The 13,639-nt window shown below is 42.6% G+C and overlaps 1 protein-coding gene across 1 annotated transcript in view; it reads right to left on the reverse strand.

The window, feature by feature from the left end:
• PDE10A (phosphodiesterase 10A) overlaps positions 1–13,639 on the reverse strand; it is a 233,315-nt gene that overhangs the window by 161,513 nt on the left and 58,163 nt on the right. The gene's annotated exons all lie outside the window — the stretch shown is intronic.

The raw sequence follows: 13,639 nt of genomic DNA on the forward strand, positions 1-13,639 counted from the left end.
TGCTTCTGAGCTTCCTGTTTTATGATGTAAATCTTCCTTATTGTTTTAGTGATCGGAAGCTGGGTTTCTCCCACTTGCAGCCAAAACGTACCCTAACTGATGCAACCCTATGAACGCCTGTCTCTCAAGGATTCCTTCTGGTTACAGGTCCCCTTTCTTCACATTGCTCTCAAAAGTACTTTCCTGGGGTGGGGAGCAACCCTTGGGCCTAGAAGTCTGTGCCTGGGAAGTCTCTGGTGCCAGGAACAGCGCAGGACACTGGTCAGGACCATGGCCTTCAGGGGCAGCAGCCATCTCACTCCACACTCGGATAACTCAGGAAAGCCTGCAAGGACTCCAACACATCAGGAAGCTGGACCACACTGCCACTGAATGGACCTCAAGACCCTAAACCCCCAAAGGCACAGGTGCCCCCTGTCTCTGGTGCTAAGACTCAAAATCCACATTCTACGGGACCCGCTGGACACACCTTGCCTGCGTCCTCCTGACCATTATCCAGCCCAGGCGCCCTCATTCACGGGAGCCCCTGCCCGTGAATCACCTGGGACAGGTCGCCTGCCAGACCCGGCCAGGCAGAGCCCCCGCCCTTCTGGATGCTGCCTGTCCAGCATCCTGGGCCTCGGCCTCAGCCACAACCGCAGGGGCCTCACAGGACAGGCGCAAAGGAAGCACTTCCGGTGACCCCACCCCCACCGGAAACGACGCCACCTACTTCTGGGCGCTGGCGGAAATCTTTCCACAGGTGAGGAAGGCCCGAGACGGGCACGCAGCTAGCTGGTGGGAGGGGAAAAAATACACACGCACACACACCCACATACAAGTGCGCGCGCGTGCGCGCACACACACACACACACACACACACCAGAAAAACTGCAAAAACTCCCTGAATGAGGGACCCGACGGTCCCCTGGACCTGGTCGGCTTTGCCGGGTCTCCCGGGCCCGTCCACGGGGCACCTGCTCCGGGTGGCCGGGATCCCGCAGGGCGCTGGAGAGGCGGTGCGTCCTGCCCGCACCGGGCAAGCCCAGCGTCCCTTTCAGTTCAAGACTGCAGCTTTTTTTTTTTTCTTCGCCCAATTGTTAAAACTGAAAACTATACCAATAATTTTTTTTTTTTATTGTTGGGGATTTATTGAGGGTACAATAAGCCAGGTTACACTGATTGCAATTGTTAGGTAAAGTCCCTCTTGCAATCATGTCTTGCCCCCATAAAGTGTGACACACAAGGACAGTCTTTGTTCGTCTCCCTGTACCTCCCCTGCCTACAAGAATCCACAAGTAGTGTTGACATTTACAGATTTTCGTCTCTGAATGCTACAACTCAACGAAGCAGGTTAGGAGAAAAGTGCATTTTCAGCAAAAGGAGGATAGTCTGTTTCAGATTTTTACCCTGTTTCAGAACAACATGAAACATGCTGGAGGTGTTGAAGCACCTCCTTGATCTGGCCCCAAACAGCCTTCATTTCCTGCCGCTCTCCCTTCTCCTGTGGTCCTCAAGTGCCATACAAACTGCACTTAGAACTCAACTCCTTCCTATTGAACATATTTGCCATTTTGGTCACCCAACAAACTCCTTTTCTACTTTTGTTCTTATGTATAAAGTATAAAATCACTGTCTCCAATTGATTTCTACCCATTTCTGCTTCAATGTGTCAACAGCCTAAAAATCAACTGTGTACATATTGGGCTTCTGCTGGATAACGGGTACAGCAAACTACTGCTCCTTCCTAAGGTGTTCAGAGTGGGATCAAAGATGGACCACAGCAGCCGAACAGTGGAGTGAGAAGTATAACAACTGTGCACAAGGTCTATAGAAAAAGGAAGAAAAGCACAGGACAGGTGAGACATTAAGGTCAGAGAAGGCTCTCACAGACAAATGAACACCCACATTTGGCCTTGTAATCCAGTAACAGACAAGAGAGGAAGGGTGTCCCAGCCAGAAAGAACAGCACACACCCTCCCAAGGAGACTTGAAGGACCAGCCCTTTAGGAAATTCAGAAAGTATAGATAATAAAGAACATGTGGAAGTGGTAGAAGATAAGGATCTCAAAATAAGCAGAGGGAGGCTTAAGCATATTATAAGCCATGCCATGAACTTTAGACTTTGTAACTAACTGGAAACACGCTGAGGTTTTACCCTCAAGAGTGTTAGAAGCAGATTCTTTTTTTTTTTTTTTTTTTTTTTGCAGTTTGGCCGGGGCTGGGTTTGAACCCGCCACCCTCGGTATATGGGGCCGGCACCCTGCTCGCTGAGCCACAGGCGCCGCCCTAGAAGCAGATTCTTATTTCAGAATGATCTTTACTCCCACAGAAAGAATTGATTGAAGCCAGGGATGCCTGTTAGTCAGCTACAGCAGCAAAGCAATGGAGAAAAAGCAGAGGAATAAATGAGTGATAATTGACAGACCAGCAAGACTGAATGGTCAGATGTACAGGATTAGGGTGAATGACAAAATTCCAGAGCCATCCTTGACTCTTCTCTGTCATTCTTCACATCCAAACCATTAGGCAATTTTGTTTCAAACTTCAAAAACCATCCAAAGTCTGACCATATGTCACATTCCCAACAGCCAGCATGCTCATTCAAGCCATCAACATCTTTCATCTGGATACTGAAATAGCCCCCCAAACAATTAACCTGCAACTATCTACAGCCTGGTCTCAATATAGCACCCTATCAAAACAAGTTACATCCTGTCACTCTTCATCTGAAAACCCTCCAATGCCTCTCCGCCTCACATAGGAAAAGCCAGAGTCTGCATGATGGTTTAAAAGGCTCTGCATGACCTTTCTCTCTCTGACCTTGAACAAGCCAGGCACGCTTTTAACATGGGAGTTTGCCCTGCCTCTTGTCTCTGCCTGAAATGTTCCTTTCTCAGGTATCTACATGGGAAATCCTCCACCTCCTTCAAGTCACTGTTCAAAATATCACCTTTCAAATGAGGGCTACACAGTATTTATATTGCTATCTCCTGCTCCCCAGTGACCCAACTCCTGCTGCTATTCTACTCAAGCATTTTTTTCATAGCACTCCATAACTTTCTAAGATCCTACATAATTTATTCTGATTACTTTTTTTGGTCTGCTTCTCCTATAGAATATCTGAATCACAGAGTAGGAATCCTTTGTTCCCTGGTGTATCTCAACCACTTAGAATAGTTCCTGGGCCCACAGTATGTGCTCAATAAATAGTTAAATCAATGAATGTCTGCATAAATGAACCCAATACTGGGCTCAGAAGAGAGACATGGGAAGAAATGGATCAAATATGTCTTCTGGAAATTACATCTAAGCCTTAATGAGAAGAAATTTAAGTAAACAGTTTTAGAATTTCCAGACAAAGATCACAGCATGAGAAGACAAGGGGATACAAGAAGGGCGAGGAGCATTAGGGGAACTACAGCTAATCTGATGCTGCTGGAACTTAAAACAACAAGAAGAGAGGCAGAAGTGAGGCCAGGTCTCCCAATTAGCAAAGGGGCCAGATTCTCAATGCCTTGCATTCCAGCTTAAGTAAGTTTATTGTGAGTTATCGAAATATCTCTTTGACTTCTGTGAAGACAATTTTAGGGGAAAAAACAATATTCATATATGGCAGTGGGGATACAGTTAAGAAATATTTAAGATACATAGCTGGCAGGACTTGTTTAGTTGACCGATTGTGATAGCGAGTGGTGAATGGGAAGACTAACTTGAGTTCTAGTATTTCAGCTTAGGTAGCTGTGAGTATGGCAAAAATACCAAATAAGAAAGAAGATAAAAAATTCAATTTTTGACTTGTTAAGTTATATAATTTTTAGCACATTAAGTTATAAAAATGGATGATACAAATAAATATTAATTTCTTTGTAGATCCATTAGGGTGACACCATGGAGAGTAATGGGAGGTAAGAAAATTTGTTTTCTGTTTCATTTCTAACCTACCAGCTCTTAGCACTCATAAAAGCAAAAATAGCCAGTTGTGAATTTAAATCTTTCCTATAGAGAAGAACAATTTGGGCCTTCTAATCTAAATGGAACCTCACCATGCTTTCGTAGAAGGTTGGTGCTATGCACTCAGGGTTGGTTTGTGTGCCCCCAAAATCCACATATTGAATTCCTAATCTCCGGTGCAGGAGAGGGGGCAGGAAGAGAGAGGCAAAGGTGGGAAGAGAGAGAACTTAGTGCTCTTATAAGAGATGGGGAAGGTAGGAACTTTCTGAAGCATGTGAGCAAGGAGGTAGCCACATCGGGTGAACAACCCACACCAGGATCTGTATCAGCTAACGCCTTGATCTTGGACTTCTCAGCCTCCAGAACTATGAGAAATAAATGTTTTCTGTTTAAGTCACCCAATCTGTGGCATTTGTTACAGCAAACCCAATTCACTAAGTCAGATAGGAATAAGCATTTTGCATTAAACTTATGATAAACACAATAAACAAAACAATTTCTCATTATGTGCTCTGAGGATTTTAAGCTTGGAGAATTTTGCTTTCCTGATGGACAAAAGTGCTAAATCCTACTTGAGCTGGATATTAACTATCCAACTGTACATTTATTTGTATAGTCAGAATTTTTGAACATCAACAGTATGCTAGATACTAGAAATCTAAGGATGAGTGAGTGAGTCCCTTTCACGCAAGCAAGTCAACAATAAGAACAGATGAAGATAATTAACACCAACTATGCCTGACCCAACTACTTCCCAGGGCTTTTGTGAGGCTTAAATAAACTGTGAATATATTTTCAAAAATAGAAAGCTCGGCACAGAAGTAAAATGCTAATATTTTAATGCAGGTTTCTCCACAGATGCCTAGGAAGGTATCTAGAAATACAGTACCATATGATAAAAAGTCAGCAAACTGCAGCCAGAAGTGTTCACTTTCAGTCAATGCAGGGTTAAAAAACATAACCAATGGAAAAACCAAAAACATATGGTCATAACTCATTAAGTATGCAGAAGCATATGTTTTAAATCATTATAAATATGATTGTATGCCATTTTAATAAGAAGTTAATTAAAGAACTGTATTTTAAATTAAGCACATTTTTCTAAAGTATGGTTGTCTTATCAAATGATCTAGTTACCAAGTCTAAATAAAACAAACTACCTATGTTTAAAAGCACAATTGAAAAAAACAGTGAAATGGTTTGCTGAGAAAGATTTGCTGAGAAAAATACACTGAACATAAAAATCAGACTCAACTCAAAGAAGAAAGATCCCTATATACCGAAGGAAAAACACAGATTCCTGACCTAAGTCCTTGGACATCTTACTACCTCGTCTTGTAATCATGACAAGTACAGGCAATCCTCTATCTGCGAACTTTCACCTTCTAAACTTCCTTTATTTCACTGTTCTTTTCAAATGGCCATGCATTCAAAACTTAGAACCATACAGACATATCCATGTCCATGTTGAGAACTCACACTCCCGCCAGATTTCCCTCAACCCAAACACAATCAACTCTGTTTTCCTGGGTATCTTCCCAGTATTTCTTCATGTGGCAAACAACTCAACAAACATTCATAAATACGAAGCACCTCCACTGTCTCTGCCCCCAGGTACCAGCCTCACAGCCGCTTGACTCAGGCAGAACCTTTTCAAACCGACTGCTTGTCCTGGAGCCACTCAACAGTGTCACGTGCCTGCCATGGGTGGCACCGTACTGATCATTTTCCATTTATAAGTCACTTGATCTTCAAAATCATCCTATGATAATTTACATCATCCCCATTGTGTACAAGAGGAAAAGAGGATCGAGAAGTTAGATAACTTGCCAAGATTTACCTGAGTGAAGTTTCGAAACAAACAGATGTGCCTTCAGACGCCATACTCTTTACCACTGATCTTTGCCACCTCTCAATCTTTCTGCTTCTCAACAGTTCATAAGTAAAGGAGTCAGATATAGTATGGTAGGCAAAAAAAAAAAAAAGGCCTCCCCAAAGATACCCACATCAAACACCTAAAACCCGTGACTATTATCTAACATGACCAAACACAAGATTAAAGTTCTCAGCACAGTCACTGTCAGGGTACTGCACACAGCGTTCTTCCTGATCAAGGAACCTACCTCACAGCGAATGTGTAGCAAATCCCCAGTCAAATCACGCCCCCCACCCCCCAAAAAAGGATGGCTTAATAGAACAGAAAAATGGCATTTGAAGATTCAGCACCAGCTAGATGGGACATCTTGCAAGGCTGGAGCAGTGTCCTGCGGGATGTTACACACAGCATGTGCCCTAAACAAGCATCCAATACATGGTGCTGTTTCTTCCATAGCCAGAACTCATGGGTCCAGGAATCCACAGGGGAATAGGAAGGGCCCCACCCACTGTTACCACCAGTGATCTACAGCCACGGTGTTTACTTTCTTTCCCTACAACCTTAATGCTTTGGTGGTCCTGGAGAAGAGATCTTAGTTTCAAAGGGAGGAATGTTTCTATTCTACCAGAAGACACAATGACGTTCATGGCACTGAAGTTAAGCCTCCACCCACCCACTTGGGTATCTCATGCCTCTAAATCAATTGGCAAAGGAGGGAGTTCATATACTGACTATAGCCCATTTATTATACTTTGCCTGGAAGCTCTCAAAGTTAAAAACTGCACCCTACCCCACAAGAAACTTTGTGCACTGCAGTTCTCAGGAAGGAGCTGCAATAGAGGACTCAGGCCCCCAGCGCTCCGGCCCCCTGGGACAACCCTGCTCACACACAGATCTTCATTCCTGGTCCACAGGCTTCCGTTTAGCTGAGGCGCTTTCCTCCACCTTGGCTCGGTACTTTTCCAACCTAGCCTTTACCCCAGACATCAGGCCCATAATGAGGCAGGAGCCTTTCCTTTGGGACTCCTCAAGCAAAATTTAAGGTGGCAGCATCTTTGGAATCGGCACCTTGTGTAGTGTGGGTGCCCATTCAGGTTCTACAGGCAGGAATTACAACACTAAATCAGTATCATGGAGGGAGATCAATTCTGAAACAGGAGAACAGGGGAAATGGGAAAAGAGACAGGCAGAAAAAGGCATAGAGAATCTAAGAATGGGGGGAAGACATTTTTGGCCTGTTTTTTATCACCTATGACCTGTGTGTGGAACAGAGAAGACATGCAATAAATATTCATAGAACAGATTAATGCCTACAAGATGGCAGAAGAAAAGAAAAATGGAACAAAGAAGAGAAGACATAAACTTTCTGAAAGTACCAATGCAATGGAAGAAGTCACATCCATGGGAGGACCACAGGTGTTTGCTTCAGTAATGACTCACTACAGGAGCTGGGCTCAGTAGTGCATTTTAAATGTTTTGATGATGTCTTGGTTAAGAGGTTGGATTTCTGAGATCGTGTTTGGAGGGAGAAATTTTGATATCACATTTGTGAGATGATTCACTTGTGTGGCCAGGACAGTTGTCTCCCGTCAGTAGAATAGACCATTTCTTCTTCATTTCTCAATCTACACCCCTCAACTCCTGAAACAGGGCACCAGTCATCCATGTGCCTTTGATCTCCAAGTGATGAAGAGGTCTTCGGGCTTCAGGTTCTTGAATTTGCATAGCTTTGCAAATTTACCAGTCACCAAGGGCTTTAGTTTCTGTCTGGTTGAGTGAGCACAAAGCAGAACTATGAAACATTCTTTGGAAAGTTTTCCACTCTTAGATTTGTCACCCTTCATGATGAGGGTGAAAGAGTCTGCATTCATCAGTTTAAAGATGTTGCCATGTTTGAAGCCTCTAGTGAAGACTTGGAACTTTTTAATGAACTCTTCCACAACTTCCACTGGAACTGCATTGGATTCACCACACAAGACTTTCTGGGAAATCTTATATCACAGCTCAAATTTCTGGAGCCAACCATTTGATGCTTGGAAATCTGCCACTGCAAATTTCTGTGCAAATTTTTTAGAGACTTCTTGAATCATCGGCCCCAACAGTCAGGTGTTAACTGCCTTTATTTGTTTGAACCAGGTTAATGTGACTCCACTATCTTCTCAAGGAAAGTTTTCCTCCTTTTCTGCCATAGGCCTCTGATATCCTTACTGTATTTCTCCAAGTACTCATGTTTATGTTTTTTGGACATTGTTCACTGTGATCTTGCTAACACCAAAATGTTCCACCATCTTTCTTTGGCTGCTGCTTTTCAGAAAATGTAGAAGCTCAGCCTTTTCCATCAATGTCAGCTCTCTGAGCTCTTTCCTTGGGATCATTATATCTAAATTATCTGTAAAATTTTTCAGTAATTGTAGGATGTACCTACAATCCGGACCACATCTTCACATTGAAAGTCTTCAGCAAAACATGATAAACAATAGGGCAGTAAGCCTAATCCAACACATGGTAAATAATAAAACATGAAAGAAGAGCTTATACTAAAGAAAAAATAATTTAACAATAATATAACTAACGGGGAAACCACATACTTTCTACCACTTGGTATAGAGTGGATTCAATTGTCAGGGATCTCCAGCCAGTGCCCATGGGCCACACGCTGATTTTGTGAGGACTACCACTTGAACTTTACCTTAGAAATGCACACATTGTAACCGAATCATTTGTACCCTCACAGTAATCTGAAATTTTAAAAATTGCTTTCTGCACCAATTACCTTATATGATAAATTTTAAAACTGCCTTTCCTGGTGAAAAGAGCTCTGTGGAACTGGTACTGGATCTGAATTGGAAACAGCATTATAAACTCATCATTTCCACTTATAGGGTCTAGAAGGAATAATGTCCACATTGCAATGAGTCCCCTAGTGCTATTAAATACCATTCCCCACTGAACAGAACCAGAGTTGCTTAGAGAAATGGTTGATTCCAGGTCTGAGATGGGAAAGAATAAAGTCAATATGGAAATGCCAGAAGAGCAAGTGAGTTTCTGAGGCTAATGGAAACATGAGAAACACAGTACGGAAACGTTTGAAAGAACTTACACTGGCTCCATCTGGGAAAGTTTGAGGATCAGAAATAGTAAGTATAGTAACACGTTGTAATACATTAGATATGAAAGAGGATAGTAATGTATTAGAATGTTGAACACAGGAGGAATCCATGAGTCCATAATGGTGCCCAAAGCAACGCAAAACAAAAAGGGGGGGAGAAAGAGGAGGGGGAAGCTCTTCTTTCCAGAAGAATGCAAGCATTAAATATAGAAGGAATAGTAGAATTTTTTCGAAAGTAATCATTTGTGTGCCCCAAAGTCCTAATTCATGCAAATATCATCAATGAATGCTAAAAACCCTGATGTTCACACAAACTCAAAATACCATTCCACAGATTCCTCATTACAAAAGAGAAAATATACCTTTAGGGTGGAGACATCTGGCGGACACCATGTGAACCTAGTGAGCAAATTTAGCATCACCAAAAATAAAAATGACATTACATAATGTAATGGGAATCTGCTAAGCCTGGGAACCATAAACTCTCCTGAATCTGAAAGAGAAGTACACTTAACAGAATGGCAGGAGATAAGTCTAGAATAGTAAACAAGACCCAGATCCTGAAGTTAATATTCCCAATCTACAAGTGAAGAAACTGAGATTCAGAGAAGCTGGATTTCTTAGAGACAAATTAGCAGTTGGCAAAGCTGGAGTCTGAACCAAATCTGTCTGATTTTAAAACCCTCACTCTTTTGACTACAGAAGCCTGGCAGTCCTAATCACCAGTAGGTCTAAAGTCCAGGTCCAGTAGCCTGGACGGGACTGTAGCCTGTTCCCTTAACGTCGGCCAGCTCCTCCAGGGGCCCACCCCGCAGCTTACCTGCCCTATCCTCCACCCCTCCTGTCTGTGTGTCTGTCCTCTGATGATGTTCACACTACTGTCCTCCCCACTGAAGCTGTGCCCATCACTGTTACAGAACAGCGGGCTAGATGTCTCTGGCTACATTATAGAGTCAAGAAAACTGGCTGAATGATCATACAGACAGACACCTGCAAAGTTAATGCAGGCCTACTGAACAACCAGAATTAAAGACTGCTATCAACTTATGGTTCTAGTCAATTTAAATGAACAAAATCAACCCCATGACAACATACCTATGAAATGCTTATCCACGTTCCATTATCACAGTCTCAAATGAAAATCAGTCCTCATTTTAATCAGCTTTTAGTACTTAGACTTCTGTCATATTGTCATCAGGCACCTACTCTATATATCCAATTAACATGTCTAAGTCTATTCAGGCTATAGTAACAGAATATCTTCCCCCGGGTAATGGACAGGCAGAACCGTCCTGCTTGCAGTGCTTGAGGCTGGGGACGTCCGAGATTAAGGCGCCAGTGGATTTGGTGTCTGGTGAGGGTGAGTTCCTCATAGAGGGCACCTTTGCTTTGTCCTCGCTTGGCTCTAGGGCCTCTTGCCACGGCATTAATCTGATTCATGAGAGTAGAACCCTTGTGACCTCATAGCTTCCCAAAGGCCCCGCATTCTAATGCTGTCATCTTGGTGATAAGGTTCAACATATGAATTGAGGAGACAGAAACATTCTGAACCTAGTCCAAAACCAAACACCTGATCTTCCTCCACTCTTCTGGTTCAGGCTGCCTCCATGCCATCCTTGGCATCTTCCTCTCCTACTCACATCCAGTCCCTCAGGAAATCCTGTTGGCTGTACCTTTAAAAAGGATCCACATCCCCAACCGCTCCATCTGGCCCTCTGCTGCCCGAGGGCCCGAGCCACCAGCAGCAGCCCAGGCTGGTCTCTGTGCCTCTCCTGTAGTCCATCCTCTGCACAGCAGTGAGAGAAATCTTAGTAAGTTAGCTCAGACCATTCTTCTGCTTACTGCTCATCAACAGCTTCCCATCTTACTCAGAGCGCAGGCAGAGTCCTTGATGGGCTCCAACATCCTACTTCGAAGCCTCCCCTGCCCACACAGGGCCTCCTGCCGCACCTCCAGACGTGCTGGCCACGCGCCCACGTCCCATGCCTGCACTTGCTGTTGCTTCCCTCTGCTTCAAAGTCTTGTCACCATCCCTTTGAACAGCTGACCTACTCTAAACAGTCCCAGTTCACCTTCTCTGTGCAGCCCTCCCTGCCCATGACAATGAAAATTATACCCGCATTTCCTGTCACCTTTCACTGCTTTAAAAATTTTTCTCCATAGCACCTATCACCAATCTGACACACTACATATTTTACTGATCTGTTCATTTCCGTCTTATCCCTCCTCCCCCTTATGTCATATCTCGGAGGACAGTGATGGCTTTTATGTTTGTTCATGCTACATTCCCAGGTCCTGAAAGAGTGCTGGGCACACTATGAGCACCTAATATCTGTTTAATAAATAAATACATGGCAAATCCACACATACAGAGCATGGGTAAAAAAATGTCCCTGTGTATTCAGCTTTTTTAAGCATGATCTACTAATACAGAGCACTGAAAGCCCAGTCAGTCTCAGTGTGGAGTTAGTCACAAAGGTCTCAATTCTTAAAAGAAAAAACACATAGAAAAGCCAATGGCTCTCTGGTTGTATCTGCACTCAAGTATTTCTACAACTCAGGTTTTAACCATACACACAATAAAGTGTTTTCTCCCTTTAGGTAATCTGGGTTTATTAGTATTAAAATAACTTAGGTATGATATTAAATATGACCAATTAATGGAAGTAAAAACTCCTTCAAATAAATCCAAATGTAGCACGTAGAAACAAGTCCACTTCAGAAGCACAACTTCAATCTTTTCCAGATAGCTTAATAGCTGTGGACAAGAGCTCAGCATTGCCAAACTAAAGCAGACAAGAGAAAGTTGGATGATACTAGGTCAACTTACAGTTTGGGTTTGGGTTTGGTACTTCACAAGCCCTTAGTCCCTATTATAATTTGTGTAAACAGAAGCGAATAAGGAAACAAGACTCTGAGCCTTGTATAATAGGAAAAGAGGAGGAGCCACTGAAGGCAGCTGTGCGGCCCACATGTGAGAGTGAGGCAGAAGACGCTCCCCTGAACTAACCACGTAACAGCAGCAGGAGCTATGCTGGCACAGGTCAGATTTTGGTCCCAGGTCTGCTGGCCTACTAATGCCATGAGCAGTCCGAGAAACCACTCAGGAGTCTAATTTAAAGAAGACTTTTTTTTCCCACTTATTTTTTGTTGAGGAAATAATCCCCACACCTGTCAGTTTGCTAGTTAGATCTTAAAATACCAACATACACTTTAGCAGTTATTTTACTATATCTGAGAATGGTAGAATTTATTGTTGCAAAGTCTTTTAAAGTAAATTTTACCACTCATATTTAACTTCTGTTCCCCTGATTTCCAGATCTTAGAGATAGCATCAAAAAACTAACAATATCTAAAAGATCTTAAAAATGTAACTTTTAAGAGTTAACATGGAATGCATTGGCAATTCATTGTCAAGATTTCTTTTAAAAAAGGAAAAATAATGGAAAAATGTTTTTTAGCAAAACTGTATTCAAAATTTTCCAAACATAAGACAGTGGTACTGAAATTGTTCCATATCATGAAAGGACGGTTTTTTTCCTTCCTTCATAGTCAAGGTGCGTATGGTGTGGTCACGGCCATGTTACCTTGGCAATAGACTTGTCTGAAGGTTCAGATCTGTAAAATGGTGATAATAGTACCACCAATCTTAGGCTTATCATGAAGACTAATAAAGATAATGCATGTAAAGTTCTTAATATACTGTCTGGAACATGACAGTTGTTCAATAAATGATTTCTTGGTTTCTTGGGTTCTCTATTTCCTGTTAAGTTCATACAGTGGGTAGAATCACACATCAATTTTAAAAGAAAAAAATCCATTATTCTTACCAATTTTCAAAGAAATTAGGGAATGTTAAAGCTACTAAGCTTGTACTAGAGGTGGGAAGACCTGCTTTTGCTACCAGCTAGCGGTGTGGCTATGGACTTTAACTCACTTAAAATAAAGAGACTGGGTCAGGACCTTCAGAAGCCCCTTGCCTCACACCATCCTCCCTCAAGTCTGCAAGTGGTCCCGGTTTTCTCTATGGAATGATCTTTCTCTTTTCTCCCTCACCAACCCTTCAAAAGAGGTGAGCAACACCCCTAATCTACACCTTCTAGTATATTCTAATGTATTTTCTCCAGTAATCTTAGAATTATCGTATTATAGGACAATTGTGGAGGAATTTTAAAAGCTACAACCATAATACATTTTATGCCAACTCCTCCACTACCATCCATGACGGCCAACATTTCTAGCAAGTAATAAATGCTATGCTGAAGGAAGCTTACTAACACCAGTATACACAGAGAAGCTTTCGCAAACCTCGCAACGTGAGCCCTCGTTCCTTCACAAAGTGAGAAGACCGTTGTGCAGTCCAACTCAGTCCTTTGCAAGAGGGTGAACCTCTCTCCGCCGCAAACACAATGCCTCTGCAGCTTTTTCTTTTTCTTCTTCAGGACTACCTCCTTCCAAGCTTTCTTCTGATAACATTTCATTACAATCAGTTGTTAATATTTATTTTCTAACTAATGTCTCTTCTCACCTGTTGAAGTAATAAGAAATCAGAGGAACCCCAGAGCCACTATTTCCATCGCCAAACCAGTGTTAATTAGGAAAATATGAGTGTGCCTCAGTTACATGCTGGTACCTAAAGCGACATCTCAGGGAACCTCAGGGTCTGTAAACAGGCAGAGAAAATGCCTGTGACACAGCTTAGTCAGCATCTGCTGCTATTA

Source organism: Nycticebus coucang, chromosome 5 (assembly GCF_027406575.1).
Source record: "Nycticebus coucang isolate mNycCou1 chromosome 5, mNycCou1.pri, whole genome shotgun sequence".
NCBI lineage: Eukaryota > Metazoa > Chordata > Mammalia > Primates > Lorisidae > Nycticebus > Nycticebus coucang.